A 25,453-nucleotide genomic window follows, 5' to 3' on the forward strand; every position below is an offset into this window, starting at 1 on the left:
CAGGGTTGTGGTCATCACAATCTCCACAGCCAAGAGAAGGTCCATCATGTTGGCCATGGGAGCCAGTCCGGTGGAGCGAACGTATGAGCAGATCAGGTACCAACCACAAGGAGGCACCATTTGTCCTCTTTTTAATGTGTATTGGCCTCGGCCAGAGGCCTTGAAACGGACAAGCTGTAGTCATTAAGTGATTTTGTACTGCATTTTGTCATTTTAAATCAGTGGCTTTTGTTTATCAGGCGAGAGAGAGGAATACTTTTGAGTGGATTTTATTAGTGATAGCCATATAAAGGACTTAACTGATTGCAATGTTATACTCTCAGTGTTTAATATCGTTTAAGTCCTGCCAAATTGTATATATTGTCTTGCAACAGTATATTTAACTTGTGCTTATGTCATAGAAATAATTCAAACTATGGTGTTGTTTGGAATTGAAAGATTATGTTACTAACTGACAAATTTATATTCTTTCAATTTAAAAGAAAAATATATAAATACATATGATATGTTTGTTAACTTATTTTAGTTTGGATTAATTTAGTGTTAATTTGAAATGTAGCATGCGTGCAAATCACTAACTCAAGTCCCGGAGTTTTGTACAGTTAACGTTTCTTGTTCCATACCATCTACCATTGCTAAACCTGCCTTGGTACACTGACGTCTCCGTTGCTGTTGCACTGTGATGTCAGTACAAAAGCACCATCCCAGGCTGCGTCCCTGCTGTCTTTTCACTTCAGTGGGATTGGAGTAAAATCCTGCAAGCTTCTTTGTAATCCTAGCAGATGAAATCATGATTGTGGGCGTGTTTGAACCTACCTTAGTCCACTGGGGCTCACAGTAGGTGCTTTATGAAGGTTTTCAAAACAGGCCTTGAACTATTTGCCTGGGTGGCAGCCATCTCGGAAACTCAAACACATTCCTCCGCTGAATAAACTAGGGCCCGTCGCATGCCATGTCACACACACGAGAACACACAGACAGCTGTTGCGGTTTGGCGGTCGCCTAAGCGGAACGCTAATTCCACTCTAAACAGAATTAAGGTGGATTTAAGGTGGGAAGTTTTCACCCCGTGAGCCTTCCAGCTGTATAGGCTTGTATATGGAACAACTGGCTCACCGGAGCTTCTCAGTTTTGACAAAAAAAAATAGAAAGTTGGAAATTGAATAGATGATCAGAAGGAGAACCTGAAGGAAATAATTAAATACATTTTACGTGGTTTGCTCAGCTCAATCAGCTACTTTAGAGTGGTGTGATTGGTTGTTGTGTTTGTGGGTACAGGGCTGCAGTGAAAGCAGTGTTGGTGTTGCTGCCCATCCTTGGACTGACATGGCTGTGCGGTGTTTTGGTTCCTCTATCCATTGTAATGGCCTACGTCTTCATCCTCCTAAACTCCCTACAGGTACACACACACACACTCAGCTCACAGATGTTGTGTTCAGTGTGTGAAAGTCTCGAAACCTAAAAAGTATTCGGGAAAATAATATCAGTCGTGACTGCAATACGTTTACGCATGCAAAAGCTCGCCTGGCGATCTGTATTGATTATAGCGTATAGAAATAATACGCTTGTTATTTACACTATAATTACAATGAGACGTCTTTTGAAATAAACAAATCCAAGCATGCATAATTCTCTCAGTTGTAATATCTCCAATGAGAGAAGTACCTTCATATCGCACGTATTTTTGAAAATCTTGTCATGAAGGAAAAAAATGGAATAAGGCTGTGGCGAAAACTTTTGAACAACTTGAAAAAAAGTTCAGACTTTTAACAGCTTTTTTTCATCAGTGAGAAACAGAAAGGTTTTCCATTATACATTGTAATTCTGCCCTTCTCACATGGTGAGGGTACACAGACTGTCAAGGTTTTTATTTGTCAGTGACAAGGCTGAGGCAGAAAGGGGAAAAAAAGAGCTCCGGTCTGGCTTGTGTTAAGGAGGTGCTTCATTTTAACAAGGAAAGTGGGTTTGTATTGTTTGTTTGATTATTTGTGTTTTATGTATTCAGAGGTCAGCATTACTCTTGTTTTTTTGTGCCTTATCAACGTTGGTTTTTAGGCTTTTAGTGCTGAAAGTTAGCAGTTTGACTGCCACAAACTTTGAACAAAGATATATATATATATATATTTTTTTTTATTGGCACTGTTTAAAATAATACAGCAAAATTCATGAGGTGTGTCTGTGGCCATTACGGCTCCATTTTAAAATGGTCACAATATGAAACAAACAAAAAAAAGAGTTATCTGAAGCCTTACTTTCCTCAGCAGTGATTGCGGGAAAGCCTCGGATATGAAATCATGTAATTCTCTCACTGCAGCAGGCGGCCCCGGGTCAGCCAGCCTCGGCAGCGTCTCCGGATCTGCTGCTGCGATTTGTAGTTGTCTTTTAATCAGCTGTATCTTTAATTGAGTTGTATATTTAAAGGGAAAATCAATAGAGGTTTCAGCTGCGGTCTGATCTTTACGTCCGGCTCCTTGGTTACCATAAATAGTTTCTGTTTCTCCCTCATATCTCATTATATTTTTTTCTGTGTCGACAGTAATTAATGAAGAAGGTTTTCTTTCTGGGCTCTTATTATACAAATGCACTGCTTTGCATGCTAATGCATAACATGGATTTCTATTCTTTTCCATGCAGCGGCGTGTCTGCCGCTGTCCAGCCTCTGTTATTCTCTCGGATCTCTGGTTTTCTTTCCAGCAATGTATTGTGGGTATATTGCAAAATGGCAAAGTTTGGGATCAAAATGTAAAATAAGCAGCCTCAGAGACGGCTCGCCTCAGGCTCTAGGTTTAAATAAAGAAATGAAATATTTGCAGTTACACTTTTGACATCACAGATTATATTTTCTTTGTCTTACTACATACTTTCAAAGGTAATGGACAGACCATGCATAGTTCCTTTGTGTGTTTGTGTGTGTGTGTCTTGGTGCTGTTGGGATTTTTGGGCAGCTATAAGAGGCCTGTGGTAATACCCAGCTGCTCTGTGATAAAAGAGCTACATAGTGGCTCTTTCAGGAACCCTACCAGGCTGCACTCTGCTCTTTTGACCCCGCTCTTCTCACTGTGACAATTAAAGATGGAGAATTTTTACTTCACCTATGAAACGAGCTACCAGACAACATGCTAAAAACAAATGAAATAATTAAAAAGGTTTAAGAGGGTTGTTGGTGTAAATGTGCTCCAACATGCTCATGTTTGTGCTTTAATTTTCTTTACTGACAAAAGTCAGATAACCTGGGGAGGAAGGGGAGTCAGCATGGTATTTTTACTTTTCCTATTCGCCAAAAAGTAACTCTAAGTTGTTCTATCAGTGTCTGCTTGTGGGTGTTGGTCAAACTTTTGTCCATACTGAAATATCTTGACAGCTGCCGAATAAACTCTCATGACTCTTTGTACAGAAATTCATTGTCTGCAGAAGACTTTTGATTTTGGCCCCACGTTGTTCAGCCGAGTTTGGATATTTTTCTCTTGCACAACCGTGAAAAATCTGGTACCATGATTCGTTCTCCAGTGACTGAATTGATGAACTGATCCTGTAATCAGGACAGTCATCATTAATAATTCCTCCTCAGCCATCTCTGCTTGCAGGTGCCACTATAAACCATTTAACTGTTATCCCTACACTTTTGAGTGACTTCTGTTCTAGGTTAGGTTCTGTGTGAGCATCTGTTTTAAACAAATTCAACAGATGAGGTCCATATATGTTTGACTAAACCATTTTAACTTGCAGAAAACACTGAAAGATTCATATGATTCTTTTTTTGGTCAGCTGCAGTTTATAGAATGTAAAAAAAATAATGACAGAAATAAAATAAAAAAATAAAAATATGAAAGTGCAAAGGCTAAAATGATACTAATTTTCTTTGCAATTTTTTATGATTTGAAGGTTTAGGCTTAAAGATTTCCTTGTGTTTAATTGAGCCTGTGTTTATATTTTAATTTTGTTTAATGACCCTCTTAATATGTTAATTAAACCTTGTGTTACAGTGTATCACTACGGTCGTGTAGATGCTATTGCCTTCTATAGTGTCATGGATCCCTTTGGTGTGGGAGAGTCCAGCAAAATATGGTCCCTCTGTAATGATGCTCGTAAAGATGATGAAATGTGTAAAACCTTAACAACGATGCATGCACAACCTGAGCTAGTGAGTGGGCGATAGGAATAAGCTTTAAAAAAAAAAGAAAGAAAAGCAAATAAATAAATAAGAACGTTCAGGTTTTTTAGGAAATCGTTTTTTATTTGCAGCTGTTGTATTTTCAATGGGCCAGCCAAAGCAACATAAAGCTTAAGCGGCAAGCCTTTACTGTTAAATCAATAAAACAGATAATGTTGACAAGCCTTTTTCATTGCTCTCCCTCGTGCCCTCCTCGCTCGTCTTCTTCCTGCTCCCTTCTTCCTGAAGTATGTCTACCCTTACTGTTATTTCTCAGTGCAAACCAGCTGCAGCGGGCCATTACGAGCAAACATACTGAAGACCGGGCACACAGATGCACTGTACGTCTGCTTCTCTGTGCAGCGAGGGCTCTGAATCTCATCCCTCGCTGCTGCTTCGTTTTGGGTGAAAGTATCCGACATGTGCGTGTCATCTGTGCAGAAGTTATTTGAGTTGTTTAATAATTCTGTTTGGCAAAACAAGAAGGCAGAAATGTTGATATTTTTCTTGATTGGTCCGATGGCTCGTGTGTAGTGCTTTCTTGTAAAGCTATAGAGAAATATTTTTATTTTAGGGAGTATCGGTCAATGCGGCACTATTGTAAACACTTCTAATGCTCAGTAGATGTAAAAACCCACAGCAACAGCTGCAAGTCACATTTCATGTCAAACCAAACACATCAGAAATGAAAAACTAATATATGGGATTTTAGTTTTTAAAGAGAACCATGTGGAGTTTGGAGCAGATATGATGTTCCCCCGACTCAATTCTAACTTCCTGCTCTGAGCCGGTAGTTTTTATGAACATCTTCACCATAAATGCAGACATGCCTCATCTGCCTCCTTATCAAGCTAGAGATAAATAGCAGCGAATAGCGTGTGCGCGCGTGTCAGCGAGAGCGAAAAGGGGAACAGGGGCTCTTTGGGGAGGCCATAAATTGCTCCATCCTCCGTCATCCAATCTCTTGGCAATGTCATTCAAAATCCCCTCACTATCCATTACCTGGGTATAATAGGCTCCTGGCCATGCAGTGTCCATCTTATTATTAGCCCATAACTTTAAACTATCAATAACTTTGAGGTGCCGAGAGAGACATTGGGCGGACGGGGGGATGAAAAGAGGCAAGGGAGAAAACAAAGTAGAGAGGAAGGAAGTTACGGAGTTGGAAAGAAAATGTTAGGGTAACGATCGTTCTCAGTAAGTCGTGGAGAGCGCAACGAGTCCCTGTGGTTTGTTTTCAGTTTTTTGGATTTTTTTTTCAAGAATGCATCCTTTTATTTCTGTTATGGCCATTCGCTTCCTGCGGAGGGCAGCCCTGTGCCTTGTCGTTACATTGCAAATATATAGAGAAATCAATGAGATAATTTATCTGAGCTGTTTCATTCATATCACATTAAGTTCTTTTATATCATAGGAATTGATGACAACAACATTTTTTTTTTTTTTAATGACATGAACACGGCGGCGAGTCTACAGGTGCTCTGTCCCTGTGGGATAAAGATGACTTTAGAAGAGATATTTGTACACACCAAGGAAGAATGAGGTATGAAGTATGCTGGTTTGGTTTTGCCAAAAAGTTGGTCCGTGTAACTGTCCCCTCCCCCCGCCTCCACTTCTTCCCTTTGCTTATGATAACATTGCATTGCACTCCAGTTACTTCACTTTAGATGCTCACAAAGTAAATAAAACACTCCTGATAATCCAAAGGAAGACTGAGGTGTAATTTTAAAGCAGCTAAAGGTTTCAAAAAAAATATTGTTTGCATTGTAATGAACTCCTCTACTCAGTCCACTTACATCAACACACATTTACACGCGCTTGGCTGGTGGACGTCAGTATGCATCCGTGATACAGATATGATCAATAGAGTCTCGCACCGCTTATTGATTTTTGCCATATGGGAGATTTGCTGTATAAGTGAGCCATGCTTTTACAGCATCTGAAGCGATTGTTCGAGAAGAGGTGATTTCTCCTCTTTGCTCAGTAGGTCAGAGACTACAAAACATCAGAGATTACTTCTGTAAAAAAATTGAGATTAAATTTCATGTTAACAGATTTAGTGTAACTGGATGTTACTGCATTGACCGGACTTTATAATATGCTAATATCTGACCTCTGCTCACGCTGACTGACCAAGTGGAAGTGAAAAACCACAGCAAATGTTTTTAAAGATTAAACACTCGTCACTTAACGAGCTCTCAGCTAAACAGAAAAGTACTTAATGTTGCCCCAAAATACAAACCGACAGCTTTAACACAGAATCACCGATCTGTATCCAGTTTTGCCTGCCAACGCTTTATCCCTTTCAGGCAAAAATGTCTCAAACAAATTTAAAAGACCTCACATTCAGTTTTAATTCCACTTCCTGTCTGAATGTGAGATGAGAAAAATGCACAGTGTATTTTTTTATGCTTTCATTTAAATTTGCCCAGTTTACAAGTACCAGCTCAGTTAGATATTTGCTAATAGATCAAGCAATGCGCTGCCTGTGCAAAAGTGTAATTTTGCTAATGGTCCGCAGCTTTGCCATGCAAACATCAAGTCAAAAAAAAATCAAGAATTTAAAAAAAGATTTTCATGTTCTTAAATGCAATGCTCTGGCTTGTAAATGCTCTGGCTTGAGCTCAAATTAATTTTCCGTTTCTCATGTTGCTTGTTTTTTGTGCAAACAAAGCAAATATTGTTATTTATTATATACCTTTTACCTCAATTCAAAATAATCTCACAACAAAAATTTAAAAGAAGGAAAGTGTATGCAAAGAACTGGCACATAGTGGTACATGTGTGATCCTGCATTTTGATTTCTTGTGTAAAGTCTGGCTTTTTTTTTTTTTTTTTGCTGAACATAACGGCCCGTTAAGCATTGTGAATGTCTGTGTGCATGTGTATCTGGATAATGTGTGTGATCGCTTGTCACCGCTACCATCAACGCCCTACAAACCGAGGAGTTAGAAGTTATTTTAACTTCTCATTTGGCAGAAGAAACCAAAACAGCAGGACCTGGATCCAGTTTCACAGTCAGGCATCTCCGGCCCATTCATCTGGACCTGCACAACTGGCCCATTCACAGCCACAGCATTCCTCTCCTGTACTCCTTCTTATATTTTCCTACTGTACCATTTATAACTGCAGCTTGCCACGTTTTTTTTATTATTTTTAGGAATGCTACTTTTAAATGTATATATACACTAAGATTTTTGTAGAAGTTATGCTCGTGGAATTTCCGTTCAATGTAATCAAACAAAGATTCAATGAAACACGTGCAAAATATCAGTCAGCAAAAGTTGAAGTGGTCCAAACTGTGTTGTAACACAGTTTTACTGCCTATAAACTCACTCTGCAAACTAACGCAGTGACACAGTCGAGAGTGTCGATGTGCACACATGGCAGAGCTCTCACTGGCCAGATTACAGAGGGAAATGTTTTTCATTTTGGACTGTTTGAGAAAACAGGAACCATATTCCCCTCAATTCCCCTGACATCCTTATTCATTGTCTGCCGTAGCGCTGATCACACGCAATTTAAAGCAGCAGCCATCTCTCCCAGTAAAGTGGAATTTACTGGTTGCACAGAGATAGCAAGTGATTGTGAATATTTCATCATTTCTTGTATTAGTTAATATGCTTTCACTAATTATTTTCTAGTTATTGAATTGAATTTTAATTCCTTAGCTACTGAAATAAACTAAAATACTGCAAATGCAACTTTGTAACATAAATATTTTGCGTACAAATTATTATTATACAGCAGTGGGTGATGAAATGTTTAAATTAATGTAGTCATAGGTAAAATCATGGAGATTTATTTATAAATCCATATTTTAATGAGTCTGTTGGATAATTATGAACAAACAAATAAATACACTTCTTTCATTGTTTGCATTCCCACTGCCTGGGAAAATAACTTTCCCTTTGAAAAAGAGTCCACTGTTTGCGTTGCGTTCTCAATTACCAGACGCGGCATTAAAACAATATTCAAACGGGATACCAAGGTCAGCACCGATTCCCACCATGCCCGTCTGAGATGGCACTTATAATGAGGATGTAGCTCAGCTGTTTTTTTTAAAGTAGTATATTTATAGTGTGTTTTGTCTCAACTTGTACTTTAATTTTTTTCCCCTGTTGCCTCTTTTCATCTTTTTTTTGTTATATTTTTTAATGTTTATTTTAGTTTAAATAAACAACATTTAAATTAGAGCTGTGCTGCAATATTTCATACAAGCGCTTGTTCACCTGTTTGAAGGGAGGATTTCTTACAGATGGAGAGGCTTATTTCACAACCTTAGCATCAAGGTTTGTGTACAGAAAATACTTTACTAAAATGTTCACCTAAGTACCCTTGAAATTAACTGAAGGGTAGACAAAAAAAATCAGCCTTCATTCTCATAGAATGTAAATATTAAGTCTAGGGAGTAAAGACACAGACCAGCAGAACCAAAGAACCAGCTGCAGTGGTTCAGATGGGGAAGGACTGATTGTTAGGGCGGGGAGTTCTCTTGGAGAGATCAGTTTTAAAAACTAGCCTGGGAAAATAAAGCGGCGAGAATAATAGGCTTCCTGTCAAAAGAGGCCAAAGAATTTCTGTCATTGCTCTTGCCGCCACCCCAAAGACCTCTCCTTGTGTTAAACCTGCTGGCATTTATTTGCCTTAGAATTACCTGCCAGCTCAATTTAGTAATAGACTGTGTCATAAGAAAGCAAACCATCCCCTTTGCCCCCTGCCCAATGATAACTATGTGTGTGTGTGTGTGTGTGTGTGTGTGAGAGAGAGAGAGAGAGGGAGAAAGAGAGAGGGAAGGCGTAAAAGAGAAAAAAAGAGTGCAATTATGCTCAATGGCCTTAATGCATGTTATAGTTTGTATTTGATTCCATGCTTTGATGCTATTAGTAATATTTATTTCTCTGTTTCTGTGTGTATATGCATGTTATCCCATCAGCTGACTCTAGACTTCATGACCTCACTCATCCATCACCCCTGCCGCCTTCCCCCTCAGCTAAGCCACACAGCTGACAGTGTCAGGAACAATTCCGACACCCGAAATTACCCATGTCGAAACAATGACCGTTCTATTTATAAGTTCACCGTCGTGCCTTTTGTATCGGCTGACACCACTTCGCACGCATGCACAAAAATACAGACAAACTCACGCGGCTGTATCGGTAACAGCTCAGGGTGACTAGGTTGGGGATAGTCCTGTTTTTTCTTACTCTGCCTCGTTGTCGCAGATCTGTAGATTTTCCCGGCTTTGATGTATACTTTGCGGGTAATTAGTGGGAACTGGGTCAGTGCAGGGCAAGAAAGCAAAACCCTGTTGTTCTTTTAGTGGGTGGGTGGTAAGGAGCTGCCGAGGCGGGGGCATGAAGGGTGGACAAAAGTGTCGGAAGGTTAAAAGGCTGTCAAACGTCAGATCCAGTTTGCATGTGATAATTAAAAAAAAAAAAAACCCACATTTAAAAAAATATATAAAAAAGAGAAAAAAAAAATTGATAACTTTTGAAGCTGTCAAACGGATAGATAAAATATATGTTAATTATAGGTGAATTTATATTAATTACACCTTAGCGATTACACTGAGTGACAAACCAATGGGTCACACACTTGCCACACAACGTGCTCATCTGGAGCGACTTTGTGTTAAATTATAAGGCAGATAAAATGAAATGATTTGATCTAGGTTACCCAAAGCTGCGCTGTGCCTTTTGCTTGAAAAGTAGCATGTGAATTCTCTCCTCATTTTGGCTAATGTATGTGTGCTGCCACTATTTCTGTTAAGTAGCTGTAATCAAGAATGTGAAGTACAAATTACAAATTAAACCTACAGAATATTCTGTCAAAATTTTTAATATCTGGCAACTCAGTTTCACTGAGTAATACAGTAAATTATAATTTCACAATTTAAACATGACAAGTTCCCATTCTAACTGTACACAAAGGCAGGTCATTAAGAGACCGTTTAGCAGAGATGATTTATGAGCACTATGTGGATGTGTCTGGGAAGAATTGCAGCTACCTGAGTATTTTACTACTAGTACAGTGTAGCATTGTGTAAAAGCAAACAAAACAGTGCGATAGGAGCTGGAGAACAACAGCTCTGGCAGCAGGACACTGATTGGGATGTTGATGTCCCCACTGGCCTCTTGCCCTTCCTGCCATGGCCCATAGCCAGTCCTCCACAGATACTCCGGGTCATTTCCTATGCATGTCAACGCACATAGATATACACTCTTCCCGTCGAGTGTTTACAGCCACATGCTGATTCATATTAATCTGCTTCTCGTCGGGACGGCGTGTAGGGAGGGTCCTGGAGGGTTTATGCAGGACTGGGGGGCTGCTGAAGGTGGGTAAGGCATTCACACACACAACCTGAAAGCCCTGTCTGACAGATTGCACCAGGCCTGGACTTCTTTTTACACTGAGCAGATGTGCTCTCCCACTTGTTTTCCTTAGTAATTATCCCTCATTAAGTGAAAGCATGTGCCAATCAAACAGCTTAGAGAGCAAGAGCAGAGCCTGGGACAGAGTGCAGAGAGAGAGAGAGAGGGAGAGGCGAGGAGGTCTATACCAGGATCTTTAGTTTTTTGTTTTTTTTTAAGCATACTGTCATTTCAGAGTCATTACTAGATTAAAAGCTACCCTTGCCTGCGCTGAAGCAGTTAGAGAGTTGGCATTATTGCGTCTCAGTTGACTTTTTAGCAGTTACAAATCTAACAAGTTTAATACTTGCCATTGTTCACATTAACTTTCAAACTGAAATATTGCTGTCATTCTCTGCATTGTCATCAAGGCTTCATTGGGATGGAAGCATGCATGACGCATCTTCTTTGTAAATTTTCTCCCTTTGGATGCTTGTTACATTGAAACGAACAAACAGAGCCCAGTTTTGCAAACGCAGCATCATTGCTTCAGCTTGTGAGAACTTGTGAGAACTTGTGAGAACGTGAGTTGAAAGCCACGTCCCCCAGTGGCGCGGTCTCTAAAATAACCTCCTCTGGAGTTGCAAAGGTCAAGGGTTTGAATCCCCAGAGTGCAGCAATTCATGCATGGGTTATGTTTTCAAGTGCTCACTGAGGTTAACAAATACTGATAGTTTAAAAGCTGTATCTGTATTTTTATGCTTTGCTTCTCTTGAAACACTGTTTTTACTATTAGTAATCAGTAACTTAGATTACTGTTACCTGATAAATGGTGGCTGCTTGGTTAATAGCCAAACATAACAAATGATTAAACAAGTCAGGGATGCAGACACTTTCTTTGATGCTCATGTTGGCAAGGTAGGATTATGTATATCGATATGTCAGCAGGGCTTGATAAAGTAATATTGGTATGTTCACAGGGGAAACACCAAGTGCAGGACATTGGGATCATGTACAGGATCGACTGCAGAGAAGTAAATAAAATTACAAGAGGTGATAACAAAGGAAATCAAGAAGGAGTCCAAGTAGATAACCAAAAAATAAGGAAGCAAAAGTAATGAGGGCACAGGGGAAGGCACACAGCAAGATAAACAACTGGGAAGCACCAGTAATCTGCCAGATACGTGCATTAAGCAGCGTAGGGTAAGGATGGGGTTACCTGCTTGCAAAAATGCAAATGGACAGCAGCCGACACCATTGGTGTAGTTGTTCTTAATGCGTTATTTTCTAGTCTGCTTGTAGTTGGCTTATAGATCCTTGCTTGTAATGTCCATGTGAAAAAATGTCAGTCAAAACAAGTTGGAGGGCATCCTGATCCCAGCAGTCACACTTTGATGGCAAAATGTATTCAACTCAGACCAACGCAAAAGAGCAAAGAAGAGTAACAATGGTGTAATGATGATGTCAAAAAGACAAACCAAACCAAAAATTGAATAAAAAAGAAAAAAATCAACACCCAAGACATAAAAGGAAGGTGACATGTTCCTAACAAAACAGGAAATAACACAGAATAAGAAAAAGAAATAAGAAATAAAGAAATAAAAGAACTCGTTAACCCAATTAACATCACGACAAACAGAATGCACTGGTGAGGTACTCTTGGAGACCCCTGGTGGCCATACAACGCCTATTGCAGCTTTAAGTCTGTTACAGCTTTACTCACACTTTACATGAATGCAATTTGTGGGACAAGCAAACTTTGAAATTATTTCTGAAAATCTGTGTTACTCATTTAGATTCTCTTACAAACTGAGTGGGCAGAATGTATTTTTTTATTGTTTATTTTTAACTTGTGCGTCCAGCCATGGACAAAAACGATTAGCCTCACAACGAAGGGGGGCTGGGAGAAAAGATACAAGTCTCTTCCCAAAAATAAAAGACAGAAAAGAGCAAGAAAAAAAAAAACGAAGATATATGAAGTCTTCATGTCGATGAGCTATCATTCATTTTCACTTTGAAGTCCTGTGAACCGTAGTGAAGTGTGATTGCATGTGACAGTCGCCGAGTCTCCCGGTTTATCATGATGGATGCACCCTGCCACCGCGGTGGTGTTGTACCGCATGTGTATGCGCGTGCACAAACACAGACAGGCGGATGAATACAGAAAGACACTGAAGTGGGATTATGTTAGGTAGGTGTACGCAGAAACAGAACTACAAACCCAGCGGTTACACTCATGCACTCACATGTAGATACACATTATTTTAGACCCTCTTTCTTATTGTCCTTTTCTCTCTATTTTTTATTTTTTATTTTTGGGGTGTTACTAACTCTTAGTGGTTTAATAATTAATTTCTATGAGCTATTGATTTATGTATGTATTAATTTAGGCAAATAAATAAATAAAAAACACTATAAAACCAATATTTTGCATCCTAAAAAATGTAATTATTTCCACTTTTATCAGATGTGTGACAGATTGACAGCAGATTGATGGAAATGCAGTAGGTATGTGAAGCTCCTGCTGCTTTGTAAGGACACTACATTATAAGTTAGATGTATTACTTTTATTATTTTATTGCTCTGTTTCTTTATTTACAAAACATGACAGTAAGAGTCTCGGGGATAGAAAACGACTTATTAGTTAAAAATAATTTATAGGTTTTTAGAGCACATTATTTTTTCATATGCTGCTAATGTGTCTTTAGTCACTTACGTCCTTTACAAATACAAGGTCACAGATTCGGCATAATAATAGATAATGAAGCAAGCAAGACACCAATCGGCAATTCACATGTCTAAACGAGAGAAAGAAGGTCCGTCTTTCTGTCTCGCTCTCTCTGATTTCTCTCGACAGACATCACTCACCTACACTTCTCAATCTTAACACGTGCCATTAACCTCGGCTGGGCTCACCTTAGTTGAGAAACAGCATAGCAAACGCATCCCATAATGGTACCCGGAGCAACGTTTTTCCTATTTTGCACCCAAAAGCAACTTGTTCAGACTTTGCATATTGCATCCATTTGTCATTGTTAGTCAAGGGCACTGCAACACGGTCTTGTCAGTGGTGCAATTTGCACAAAGTGTTCTGCTCAAATGTTACTGTGCATGCGTAAGAGTTGTTTGTTTGCAGGTTCCAATGTACCTTTCAGGTGCTTTAAAACTGTTTTCATGCCCGCGAATGTATGCATATGAATAAGTCGAACGCGCACCGGCACAAGAACAATAGACCAAGGGCAAATGTGTCATAGTTCTCTAGGCAAAGCGTACACTCTTTATAGAAAAATAAATAATACAAACAAACAAACAAAAACATAATGGTACGTATTTTGGCCCATTAAGGTTGGCACACTTTTTTGGAAAAATGGTAAGTTGAGGCTCAGGTGGTGTTCAACTTCCAGACACTTGACTTTGATTCTGAGCTTGCTTGTACTTACATAAGAGTGCAATTACTGTTTGGAAGCCACTAAGAGTGCCTGTGCTTGTGGTGGTATATTGGAAGTGTGTGTGTGTGTGTGTGTGTGTGTGTGTGTGTGTGTGTGTGATGCCTTTCCAGCTCCTCAATGCCACACGAAAATAAGTGGCTGGCAGTACATGATGATGTTGCAGCTGTCTGTTAATGTGAACTCCTTCTGACTTGAAAAATTAAAAAGACATCACATTAAAGACGTCACCTATTTGTCCTTCCCCCAAATATTCTACAATAAAACAGTATATATCATAAATTATATAATTTATCTATGCTATGATTGCAAATCTCTGCAAAATATCTGGTACCTTCTATATTCTGAAGGCAGTTTAAATGGAAGAAGCTTACATGTTTATGAATTACCACCAAACCACAGTTTGGTGGTAATTCTAATGGTATTTTAATACCAGGTCCAACATATTACTGTGTCTAATTCTGTATAAGTATACGGTTCAAGAGTATATACACTAATATGGTATTATGTCTGTTACTGCAACTGACTGTGCAGATTTATATTTGTGAGTGGCCTTTTCTCTAAATTTACCCAGGATCCAGCTGCTGTTTTTAGGAGAACTTGTTCCCATCTGATCCCCCCCCTGTCAGCGGAAAACTGAAATTAAAAAAACGATTGACAGCAGGCTCACATACAATTTGACAAGAGGGCGCCCCAAAAAGGCCTGTTGAATACCTAAGTATTTTTAATTAAACAGCTTTCTGCACTGGCGGCCGGCTTTCCCTCGGCAGTTCAAAGACTCCCGCTTTGACCCATGTGTTAAAAGTTTGTATCAGTTTTCCGTGGCTGTGTTTTTCTTGGCGCCCAAGACACGCAACTCGAAATTGTCTTGTTTAAAAGCTAGTTTGTTTACAGTTCACTCTCATTCTCGTGCTCTCTGTACCGCTCCTCCATTACATTCCCACATGTGTTCCATGTGATCAGGTTCAGGGTGTAGTTGCCAACTCCCGCTGATCTCGTGGCAGGCTTGGTTTCCGCAAATGCTTCGAAATTTGGTTTATATTAAAGAAAAATTGTCGGAAAAGCAAAAGGAGAGATCTGCCATGTGACAATTGCTGTCTTAATTTGCTGTCATCCTGGTTTATTTAAACGCTAAAAAAACAACTCAAATGGGGCGGTCATCTGTTTTTCTGGAACTTCATCAATAACGTTCGTCCATCTGATGTAAAATCAATATGACACACACTGACACAATGCCAGAGCAATGGCAAATGTGCCGTCATTTGTCATCGACTGGTAATAAAGATATGTCACAATTGATTTTTGCCCATTTTCTCCCCCTTTCTCTTTATCTCTCGCTCTCCCCATCTCTTCCTTGCCCTTTTTCCCAGTAGCGGTGATGGAAAAAATAAATGAACGTTATTAGGATTAAGTGTGGCCAGACTTGCCAAACTCAATTAATACTTGAGCAAAAGCGCTTTAATAATATGAAGGCCTGTGTTTTCACTAGGACGCCTTACCAGACGTTCTTAAAAGAAAAGACAAGGGATTCATAGATGGATGGATGGATTGTTGGGTGGGTCTCTTGTCTAGGAAGAAAGATTTTGTTTTGGCCTCTGCTCCATTTTTTCTTGATTTGTTCTCTTTAAATATATTTAAACTGTAGTTGCCAATCTGTAGAAAAGTGATGAAAGAAAAAAGAGAGTATAGAAACTAAAAATAAACGTACAAATCGCTCCTCGTTGCTGTCCTTGTAGACATCTGCTGCTGCTGATGTTTTCCTTTGTAAATTTTGTTCCTCCACAGTTTCATGTGGCTCTGTGGTGTAAGCGTGTGCGCTCCACTCTGTGTCCGTTGTGTGTATGTTTGTGTGTCAGTTTTGCCATCGCGGTTTGTTGCCGCTGGGTTGTGTGTACCCAAGTTGCACTGGTGGTAGCGAGCAACATCTGTTTCGGGCTTGTTGTTCCTCTTGGCTGCTTTTCAATTGGATTTCCTCAAGCAGGGCCAAAAGCTGTCACCTCTGCCAGGCTCTGTTAGCGATCACCGCCGGCCCCTATATTAAGTAGGTGGTTCAGGGCTAAGCTAATAACTCTCCCTCCTCTCCTGAGCCATCGCACACCAGCACTGGTGTTGCTGCTGGCTTCACTGTGTGCCTGTTTGTGTGCGAACACTGACAGTTTTCCTCTGCAGCTACACACCCCGTGGAGGCAGGCTGGCTTGGGGGGTCCCCTCCTCAACGTGACAGCCCGACTGACTGGATGTGTGTATGGGGAAAGAAACAGGGAGTCCTAACGGCTCTTTTTTAATAGAATAACTTTTCCACTTTCTCTAATAATGTGCAGTGAGAAAGAAACAGGAAGAAAACTTTGGCACATACCCAAATCAAAATTTAGGTTATTCCAGTTGTCAGGACTGGATGTATTTGGTTGCATTTTGCACCTAACAATCTTTTTCAATTGTACAAATTCTCTATAAATGGTTGATGTCATGCTTTTGTGCACAACAGAGGCCAACTTTAAGATGATTGAGAGTGTGATGATTTATTTTCACAGCCATCTTTACAGTAGGGTGGACTGAGTTTGCACCATAATGAATACAGTGCTCACTTGCTGCAAAGGCGAGCAATTTCAGCTTGAAAGATGTGATGCCACCCAAATCTTAAAAACCTGTTTGGTTTGACTTTTATTTTTCCACTTCAAGCATCTTCTCTAATTCATATCTTGAGCAGTTCTGGGTGCTACAAAGCATTTATTGGGCGGTGTTTACCTCAAACTGACAGAGTGGCAGGCTGCCCGTCTACCTGCCCTGTCTGCCTGCCTTCACTTCTTCTTGCCAGTATCTCTTTCCAGCTGGAGCAGTTGAGTGGAGCTGGATTCAAACCGAGGGCCTGCAAAGTATCAACTCCTTGTTTCACAGCTTTGACAGACACTTTGATTTGACATGCCATGAACAGTTAAAGTGAAAGTTATGTATACATGTTAATTAAACTGTTTATGTGTGGAGGGGTCAGAGACATTAGCAAGTCCCAGCGCAGAAGTGTGAATTTCTTTTCTTTTTCCCCCCATCACGGTGTTTTAACCTCTTCTGTCTCTCATTTCTTTAATGATTACCAGGTGTGAGGGCAGAATTTTTCCTCCCCTTTTTTTGCCAAGTGGAGATGCGGATAGCTCTATTTGTGAAAAGTGTCTCTGTGTGTTTGAATTTAGGCGAGGATATTTGACGTCGGGCCCAGCTTGTTCAAAAGGCTCTCGTTTCTGGCAGAGAGTGACTCTGGAATTCACTGAGGGGATGTGGAGGTGGTGGTCTTCAGTTGTTGTTGTTTCTAATACTGGGATCGAAACTTTGAACTAGAAGTTTTTTTCTTTATGCATCTCTATTGCAAAAATAGAGAGACAGAAATATTCACAAAGGAGAATCAAATGTTTAAAGTAAAAAAAAAAACTGTTACTTGTCTTATAAATTAACATATTAAATTTTGTATACAGTAGTGTGCATAAGACTAAGCTTCTCATTTTTTATAATTTGCTAGGAAAATGGGAAATACTGTACAGTTTGCAAGGCAGATACTACAATTGTAACAAGCACAGCCTGAATACTCATAGGCAAGCTTTCTTTCCTGTCAAAATGTCACATTTGGCATTTTCTATAGATGCGACACAAGAAATGTATTTTTGTGACATGTTGAGAGTAGCAAAATCCCTAAAAATACAATTTTAAATTGGTTCTTTCCTAAATTGTCTTTATGTCTAGACAGAACATTGGTTCATCTTTTGAGTTAGGTGCCCTTTTTATGCTTTATTGATTCACAGGTCAGTGTTAAGTGGCTTAACTAAAAAGAAAAACTACAGCTGGAAGTTATCAGGTACAATGACTGGATTGAAAATAAGTGAAAAAGCAGCCAATGTCCAAAGAAAAACTGCTATAGAAATCATAGAAACTATTGCTCAAGACCACGGTTATAAAAATATTTTTAAAAAGGGGTTGGCTGAAAATTTACACATCTATTGTATATAGATCTGTTTTACTGCAAGTCATTTGTACCACTAAGTAAAAATAATAAGGAGGATGACAAAATTGCAGCCATACTGGTTCTTTTTTCAATATAACAAGCAGACAGAACAGCAGAGTTCCCTGTCATTATATCTCAGGTTAACGTTTAAGCTCCTTCTCATACTACAGGGAGCGTTGGGCTGACTGAGACAATACATTCCAGCGAGAAAGAAAAAGCTGCCCTGCCACCCCCTCTCCCCTTGCCAAGACACTGCCCTTCCACCTTAATCATAGTTTTCATATCTGTACATTGAAAATTTGTTTCCCAAGGACGGTGCCATAAAACTACTGCTTTTTGAGATTTTTACCTGCAAGCTCTCTGCTTCCTTTCTCTACACACGTGGGGAGGTTGATGGAAGTGGGAAATAGGGGCGCTGATAGTAAGTGAGGGGAGAAATGTAGAGGGATTATTCTCTGGGAATTCTTTGAGAGGTTGAAGGGTTCAACATTGCATATGCCATAAACAAATAGTATAATTATTATTATTTTTTGTTATAAGAGAAAGTGGCTTTTTTAAAACACCCTTCCCTGCAGTAGGCTTACTGTCAAAATGAGGACAGCGTATGTGCTTGGGAAACTTGGAGCTGTTGTAGGGAATTTAAAAGTGGTCAGTGTTTGTATTCAGGTTGGAGATTTGTGTCACTGCTGAACATATGCAGGGATGAATTCTCAGTGTTAAAAACTGAAAATACCTGAAAATGTGAAAATTGTGTTTAATTGATCATGTTGATCAATTAAAGACAATCAAGTTAAAACAATAGGAGAAGTTGTGTGCACAAGTTGTAGCAGCCTTTAGTGGTCGGCCAGTGTGTAAATTATGTTTTAAATAATTGTCTTGTGTTATCTTGCTGAACTATTGTCGTACCGCACTGTACACTGTCCATCAGCAACCTTGTATTCTGTAGAAAATATTATTGAGCGAAACGATCAGTTGCTACCAGCTCATTCATTTTGTCTTGTCATAAAATCAAATGACTGTGAAACGTGAAAAAACCTAGAGTCAGATCTGTTCTCTGGCACCTGAATCTGTTATCTGAAATTCGAACTGCTTTATTATCTAATAACGCAGGAGTTGCCCGTCTTAATTCATGCAGATAGGCAAAAACGACGTCTGTATTTGCCAAAGATCTGTAGTTTTTTTCTTTTTTTACATTTGAGGGAGTTAAGCTTCATTTAATATATTCTCTTACAAAGCAGACACTTAAACAAAGGAATAAAGCTTTTATTACAAGTATAACCAGCGGTTAATGGATCACCTTAAATATTTAATGCACTCAGCTGATGCTTTTACGAAGAGTGAGTTGCAAGGACAACAGAGGTAAATTTCCAAAGGAGGTTGTCGACATCACAAACAGCCAGTAGTAAACAATATCAGGGCTAGCCGCTTTAAATGGCTTGACTCAGAGTTCTTGAAAGTAAATCGATGTCTGACTTTCATTTGTTCTTTCTGTTGTCCAGACAAAACTCTCAGTATCTCTGATAAGTAGGATCGCGCATGCACGTTTACACAAATGCACTTTCCTGTCCGGCACTGCGGCAGAGCACATCTCTCTGAGGCAATGGTGTTTTTGGTCAAACACAGTAACTTTTTAAACATACAATTGTTCCATAATTAGTGAGATGCTAATTAATTTATGCTCCCCTGTTTGATGTACAGTATGGCAATACTTTGAAAGCAACTGTGTTCGTTCTTTGCATAAATTTGTAGCGTTTTCTGCAGAGTTCAAAAGAAATGCGGCAGAGTTTAGAAAGGCACGCTTGCATTTAAATAATGCGCCCCATTTTCCCGTCTGTTTGTTTTTAGGGATAATATTAATGAATTAACATTTTAAACAATCCGTCATTATTGTTGCGCTGCCACTTATTTTTAACTCAATTAGATTTTAATAGATCATTTTTTCCTAATGTGCACACTATGTTCTCCCCACTTTGTTCACTGCACAACAAAAGATTAATTACAAATAAGAGGAATGATCAAAAACATGATAATCAAATTGCAACAATAAGTTGGGAATTGCAATACAATAGAGTATGTGTTGCAAATTAACCACCCACTGTCTGTTAGTGTGTGTGTGTGCTTGCTAACATGTGTGCATGTGTCTGTGTGTGCAAACAGTATGGAGCCACGCTGAGTTTACATACATGATAAACACTTTGCTTGTGCTTTTAAATAATTCTCAATGGACATCAGAGATTTTAACGTTTTACCTTATAGAGGTCTAATTATTATATATTTATCAGCAGAAGGACAGACACCCCAAATACAGCCCTATAGTAACAATTCTATCGCACATCGCGAGTGATGTGCATTTAGAGTCAGTCCATATTATTTTTAAAAAAATGACAAAAAAACATATCTCTTTACTTTTCAAAAGCCTTTTACTAGCCGACGTTAAATAATATACCCTCACCCGTCCACTTCATCACGCACATCTAAGGTTAAACTGCTTCTTACCACAAACTTGCATTTAGGCATGCAGACATGCTCAGGATGCCCTGCTGAAGTTCAAAACGAGCATTTTCCCCAAAGAACTATATCTTTGAGCTGATAGAAAGGAAACGATAACTATATATAAATAACCATTGATTACAACCAAGGTATGCAGAACAGCATCTCTGAGCACCCCATCCCTGAAACAGAGGGGCTAAAGCAGCTTCCACTCATGTCGGCCTGAAAACAGGAATTGATACAGTTCACACAGGCTAAACAAAAGACTAGAAGACAGGAAGACTGGTCTGATAAATGGTCATTTCTCCTGCAACATTCAGATTTTAGGCTCAAAATTTGCCATATACAACGCTGGATCCATTCTGCCTTGTATCAACAGTTCACACAGGTGGTAGTGTCGAAATGGTGTGTGGGATATTTTCTTGGCACACTTTTGGGTCCCTTTAGTGCCTTACAATGTGACCAGTAAGTGTATAGATTCAATTGACTGCTAAGAAAAACTGCTGAAAAACGTCCAGGCTTGGCATATATCTAGAGTAGCCTTTCACCTTTGCAGACCAGTCTCTTTGAGCTCGATGGCTGAGTGTCATCTAATGCTCGTAAATTGGAGCAGAGATGATAACAGATGAAAAGATGATCTTGCCGTCACACTTGGAAAACAACACAGTCTCATCCTTCATTCGTTGATTCATTTATTTATTTAACGTGAAGACAAGGTTTTGTGGGCGCTGCTCTTTTTTTAACATTACTCCTGTGTATCGGGTAGTTAAAGTATAAGCTATGGGATGCACTTTGAAAACCAGAAACCTCAGCTCACCCACTGTTATCAGGTCACCAACCTCACCTATGCTCTCATGGTCACACTGTGCTATGGAAATATTTTGGTTTTTTTTTGTATCTATTTTTTGGCCACTTCACATGAGTATGTAGCAGACGGATCTCGGTGTGCGATTCCTTGTTGTGTCTTCAGAATGGCAGAGACAAGAGAAATTGTCAGTTGTACGCAAGGTGTCACCAGCCTGCGCGACAGACGGGGCAATTCAGTCCCCGGAGGACAATGCGGCCAGGTGAATTTGTAGTAGCTTGGCCTAGAGGTCATCATCGTCAGCCACTGTCGCCCTGTCACTCCGAATGGGCCCCCAAATCATGTTGTCAATGGTGATGCATCGAGATCTTCCTCGGGCAAAAATTGGATGCTCCAAACTCAGCTTGATTGATGCATTGGGCAGGTTGTGCCTGCCTGTCTTCGGGATGTGTCCTTACCCTGGTTTAAAGATGAAGCAACAGAGACGTACTTGGTTGCGGTGAAAGCAGAGAGATGTACTTTTAAAAGTTTTTTTTTTTTTTTGTGCTAGCGGTTTTCTTATCAAAGAATCTACCATATCTATCAGCCTTGAAATTTATAGGATTTTAACTGCCTTTTCATTTTTCTCGGTACATCTTTTGTGGCACGGTTCAATCAGTGTTCTGAGAATGTTGTTCTCACTGTTTTCATTGAGGCATCAGGATTACATTATGGCTCGAAGGCGAATGCACAGCTTGTACATTCAGTGGATGCCACAATGAAACGGAATGAAAAATAGCTGTTTTTCTGTGACCAAAAGTGCAGCCTTTATGCATCCAAGGGCATGGCATTCTTGGGCCCTGGGTACTAGCCGTGGAGTGTTGTGAACATGAAATATCTTCTTTTATGTGCCATTTTTTTCATTATGCTCCCTCTGTCTCTTTCTTTCTCCGCTTTCCTCCAATGGTTTTTCCTTGATGGTCTCGTCTGGCCCGGGTTGCTCTCTTTCTGTGTGTGTGAGTGTGGGGCTGTGTACATGTGAGTGTGTTTTAATAGACGCCACTGTTAATGCTGTCTTTATTGCCTCGTTTCTTGCTATTTGCGTAGATTTATGAGCACAGATTTTCTGTTTCTTTACATAATGCGTGTGCTCTGTGTGTATTTGTTAGTACTCAATCATATAATTGTGTTTTTTTAATGTCAGAGAACACAGTACGAATATAGGCACTTGAGATTTTCTATTTCAATAAAACTGTGTGGAACCTTGGGTTGAAGCCTTTGATGGCTTAGCGCAGCCTGCAACGAGGAAGAAGTCTTGCAGACGAAACAAATGCAAGCTGAGCTTTATACAGAGGTGGCCCACTTTGGAGAAGTTGTCCTACTTCTTTCCTCATTACTTCCGACTAAAGTCTAATTCAGCTCTGTGCGACTAGAATAGACTTCAAATCAACCTTACCTGCATTAGTTTTGATCTTTTTTCTTCTTCTTTTATTTTTATAAAAATATAAGAGAGAAAACAGGTGTAACAACTTTGTCCTCCTCTTCTTTCTTTCTCCCTTTCTCTCTTTCTTTGTCTGTGTTTACAGGGCCTGTTCATCTTTCTGATATATGGGGTGTACAACACAGAGGTAAGTCTGCATTGTGTCTCAAGGCTGTTGGAGTGAATGAGAGAAATGACAAGTTTCTGATGGGCTCCTTGCTTAAAATCAGTGTGGGTGGGGTGCGCCAGAGAGTGTGTGTGTGTGTGTGTGTGTGTGGATGGGTAGAGGGATGAGAAGGAGGGGAGGAGACATCGTTTCCATGCGAGCGTCCCACTGCCCTTCATGCTTGGACTAACTTATATGCATCTGAGTCCAACCATTTAACACTGACACGCTGCAGTTCTCAGCCACTCATTCCTCACCCACATTGGCTAATATTTCACTGCCTCTTTAAGTTTTTAAACTCACAGCCCTCCATTTAGCATCCTGACAAAGCTGCTGGCCAGGGCTTTGCAGGGCTCCAAGCAGTACCCGTAATTGAACCGAAAGAAAAAAAAAAGGTAGTGGTGGTGGTGGGGGGACAATATGCAACAAACAATATAGAATGAAGGGTGATAAAATGCAATCTTACTGCCTTATTACCATTTACCAAACCATAGCTGTGCGGGGGTGGAGAATGGTTGAGCGTCTAGACGGAGAGTTGTGATTTAATGGATGAGTCGCATGTCACAAAAATCACTCTTGGTCAACTATGGCTCTTTGTAAAGTCTGCATAGGTGATGCTGCGTTTAAACTTAGGCCCACCTTCCAAAGTTGCATGTGAAAATTTAAAATTCAAAAGTCTGAAAAATGTGCAAAAATAAAGAAAGCAACAAGCAAATGGAAAAGACTGTAAATCTGAATGTAAATGCAGCATACGAAGCAAAATCTAAGACACCGTTTCTGCGGCTTGCTATTCATTTATGGTGAATACACATATACGCTGTCTTTTTGTTAGGCTTTTCTTTGACTGAATACACAAGGTCATTGGTCATTAGTCCATCGTCCTCCACTGCTCTTTTCTATTTCTCTTTCTTCAGTCTCTTTTATTTCAGCTTTCTGTCATTATCACCTGGCTGCTGACCATCAAAGAGAACATCTCGAGTTTTCTGTCCTTTTCCATTTTGTTTTCTCCCTCCTTTCTTCTCGAGAGCGTCGAGAGCAGCGTCCCTGAGTCATAGGCGACGTACTGACAATGCAGAGCCAGGGAGGGATGACCTTTCGCGCTGTAAAATACATCAATATAGCATTCTTGCTTAAGTGGCTTTTCAGTGCTCGGGAATGTGTTTTCTTACACTCATGCTGTCCTTGACCCTGAGGTCCTCGTGGTTTGTGAGCAGCTCCTCTTCAGGTTTGATTTTCAAGAGGAGCTCACTGTTGTGGTAAAATTTGGGGGAAACAAAACAAAACAGAAAACCGAGTGATTATTTCATCTGCTCCCACTGACCCCGCCATCACCTCTCGAAGAGTAGGGAGCTTTTCTTTTGTTTCTACTTTTTCCTCCAGATTGTGATGCTTGGCAACGTTGGCTTTAGGTTTCAGCCTTCGTGACCCCTTAAAAGAAAATATTTGCTTGGTAAAAATTTTATTATTTTATTTATTTTTTTGTAAGGATCCTGTGGGCAGGATATACGGTGTCCTGGCATTTTGATTCATTCAAAAGCTGTCTTGGAAGGGACTTTCAGCGACAGCTGGTATAGCACATGGCAGGTACACAAAACACACAGTGAGCACACTGTGTGTAAAAAGTTTGCAAAGTTGCTGTTAGTTGTTAACATTTAAAACAGATGAGTCTAACCGCCTCTGTGTCAGGAGATTTCGCTTTGATATTCTTAAGGTGGTGAATTAACTAGTGCCTGAAAGTCAGGACATGCTCCATTTATGAAGCCGGTTTCTAGGCTGAATAATTACAATTGTGTATGGTATGGAAGAGAGACTACATCTGCTGCTATTACCCTCAAAATGTATCGTTTTAATTGCTAATTACCTGACAGTAGCTTTCCATTATTCATTGCAATTAGCTTTTCCTTGGTGGTCACCTTGTAATCCCACGCTTTGATGACCTTTTATTTCCATCAGCTCCAAGGATGTCGGCAGGTGTTGTCGGGCAGACTGCTTTAATATGGTAATCGCTTAGCACCCATTTACATGGGAAACCATGCTTTGCATCCTTTGCATCATTGCGAAACCTTGAGTGTGCGCAAACCCCTTAAACGCATAACGATCATCTAAAACAATGCCCTTCCCCTCATTGTCAAATGATTAATTAAGTTGTGTCATGTAATTGCCTCAGCTCACTGGCTGCTTTTGAGATCAGTGAAACCCTCGCGTCTCATTTTGCCCATTAAAATAATGTTAAGATAGTGTCTATCCAACATCTGCACTGTGTTGACGACCTCCTTAGTATCTTGTCAGAAATAATAGAAGGGCTTTTGAAACGCAATGCTGGCATTGTTGATTTTGCCTTGTCACGAGGCTTAGGCTCTCTTCATTATGTCGCCCTTCAGCAGTGGTACGTATGCAAAACATCTTCTGCATACACATGCTGTCTCTGAGACCGTGTGTGTATGCGTTCACTGTGGTGTCATAATTTATAACACGGCGTGACTTAATGAAGCCATAAGCCATAATGCATATTCACTAACGTTGTGGGCCGGGCTGGGACGGGCTGTAGTGATAAGTGCCCAGCCGATACAAATTTACAGTTAGTGCTGACAGAGGG

At 39.9% G+C, this 25,453-nt stretch overlaps 1 long non-coding RNA gene across 1 annotated transcript; it reads left to right on the forward strand.

Moving 5' to 3' along the window:
• Positions 1-22,841, forward strand: LOC102196621 (uncharacterized). The gene is made up of 3 exons (XR_311667.1): positions 1-96; positions 1,279-1,399; positions 22,798-22,841. It is a non-coding gene; the product is annotated as an uncharacterized LOC102196621 (long non-coding RNA).
• The last annotated feature ends 2,612 nt before the right edge of the window (positions 22,842-25,453 follow it).

Source organism: Pundamilia nyererei, unplaced genomic scaffold (genome assembly GCF_000239375.1).
Source record: "Pundamilia nyererei isolate P.nyererei 1_Seehausen unplaced genomic scaffold, PunNye1.0 scaffold00036, whole genome shotgun sequence".
NCBI lineage: Eukaryota > Metazoa > Chordata > Actinopteri > Cichliformes > Cichlidae > Pundamilia > Pundamilia nyererei.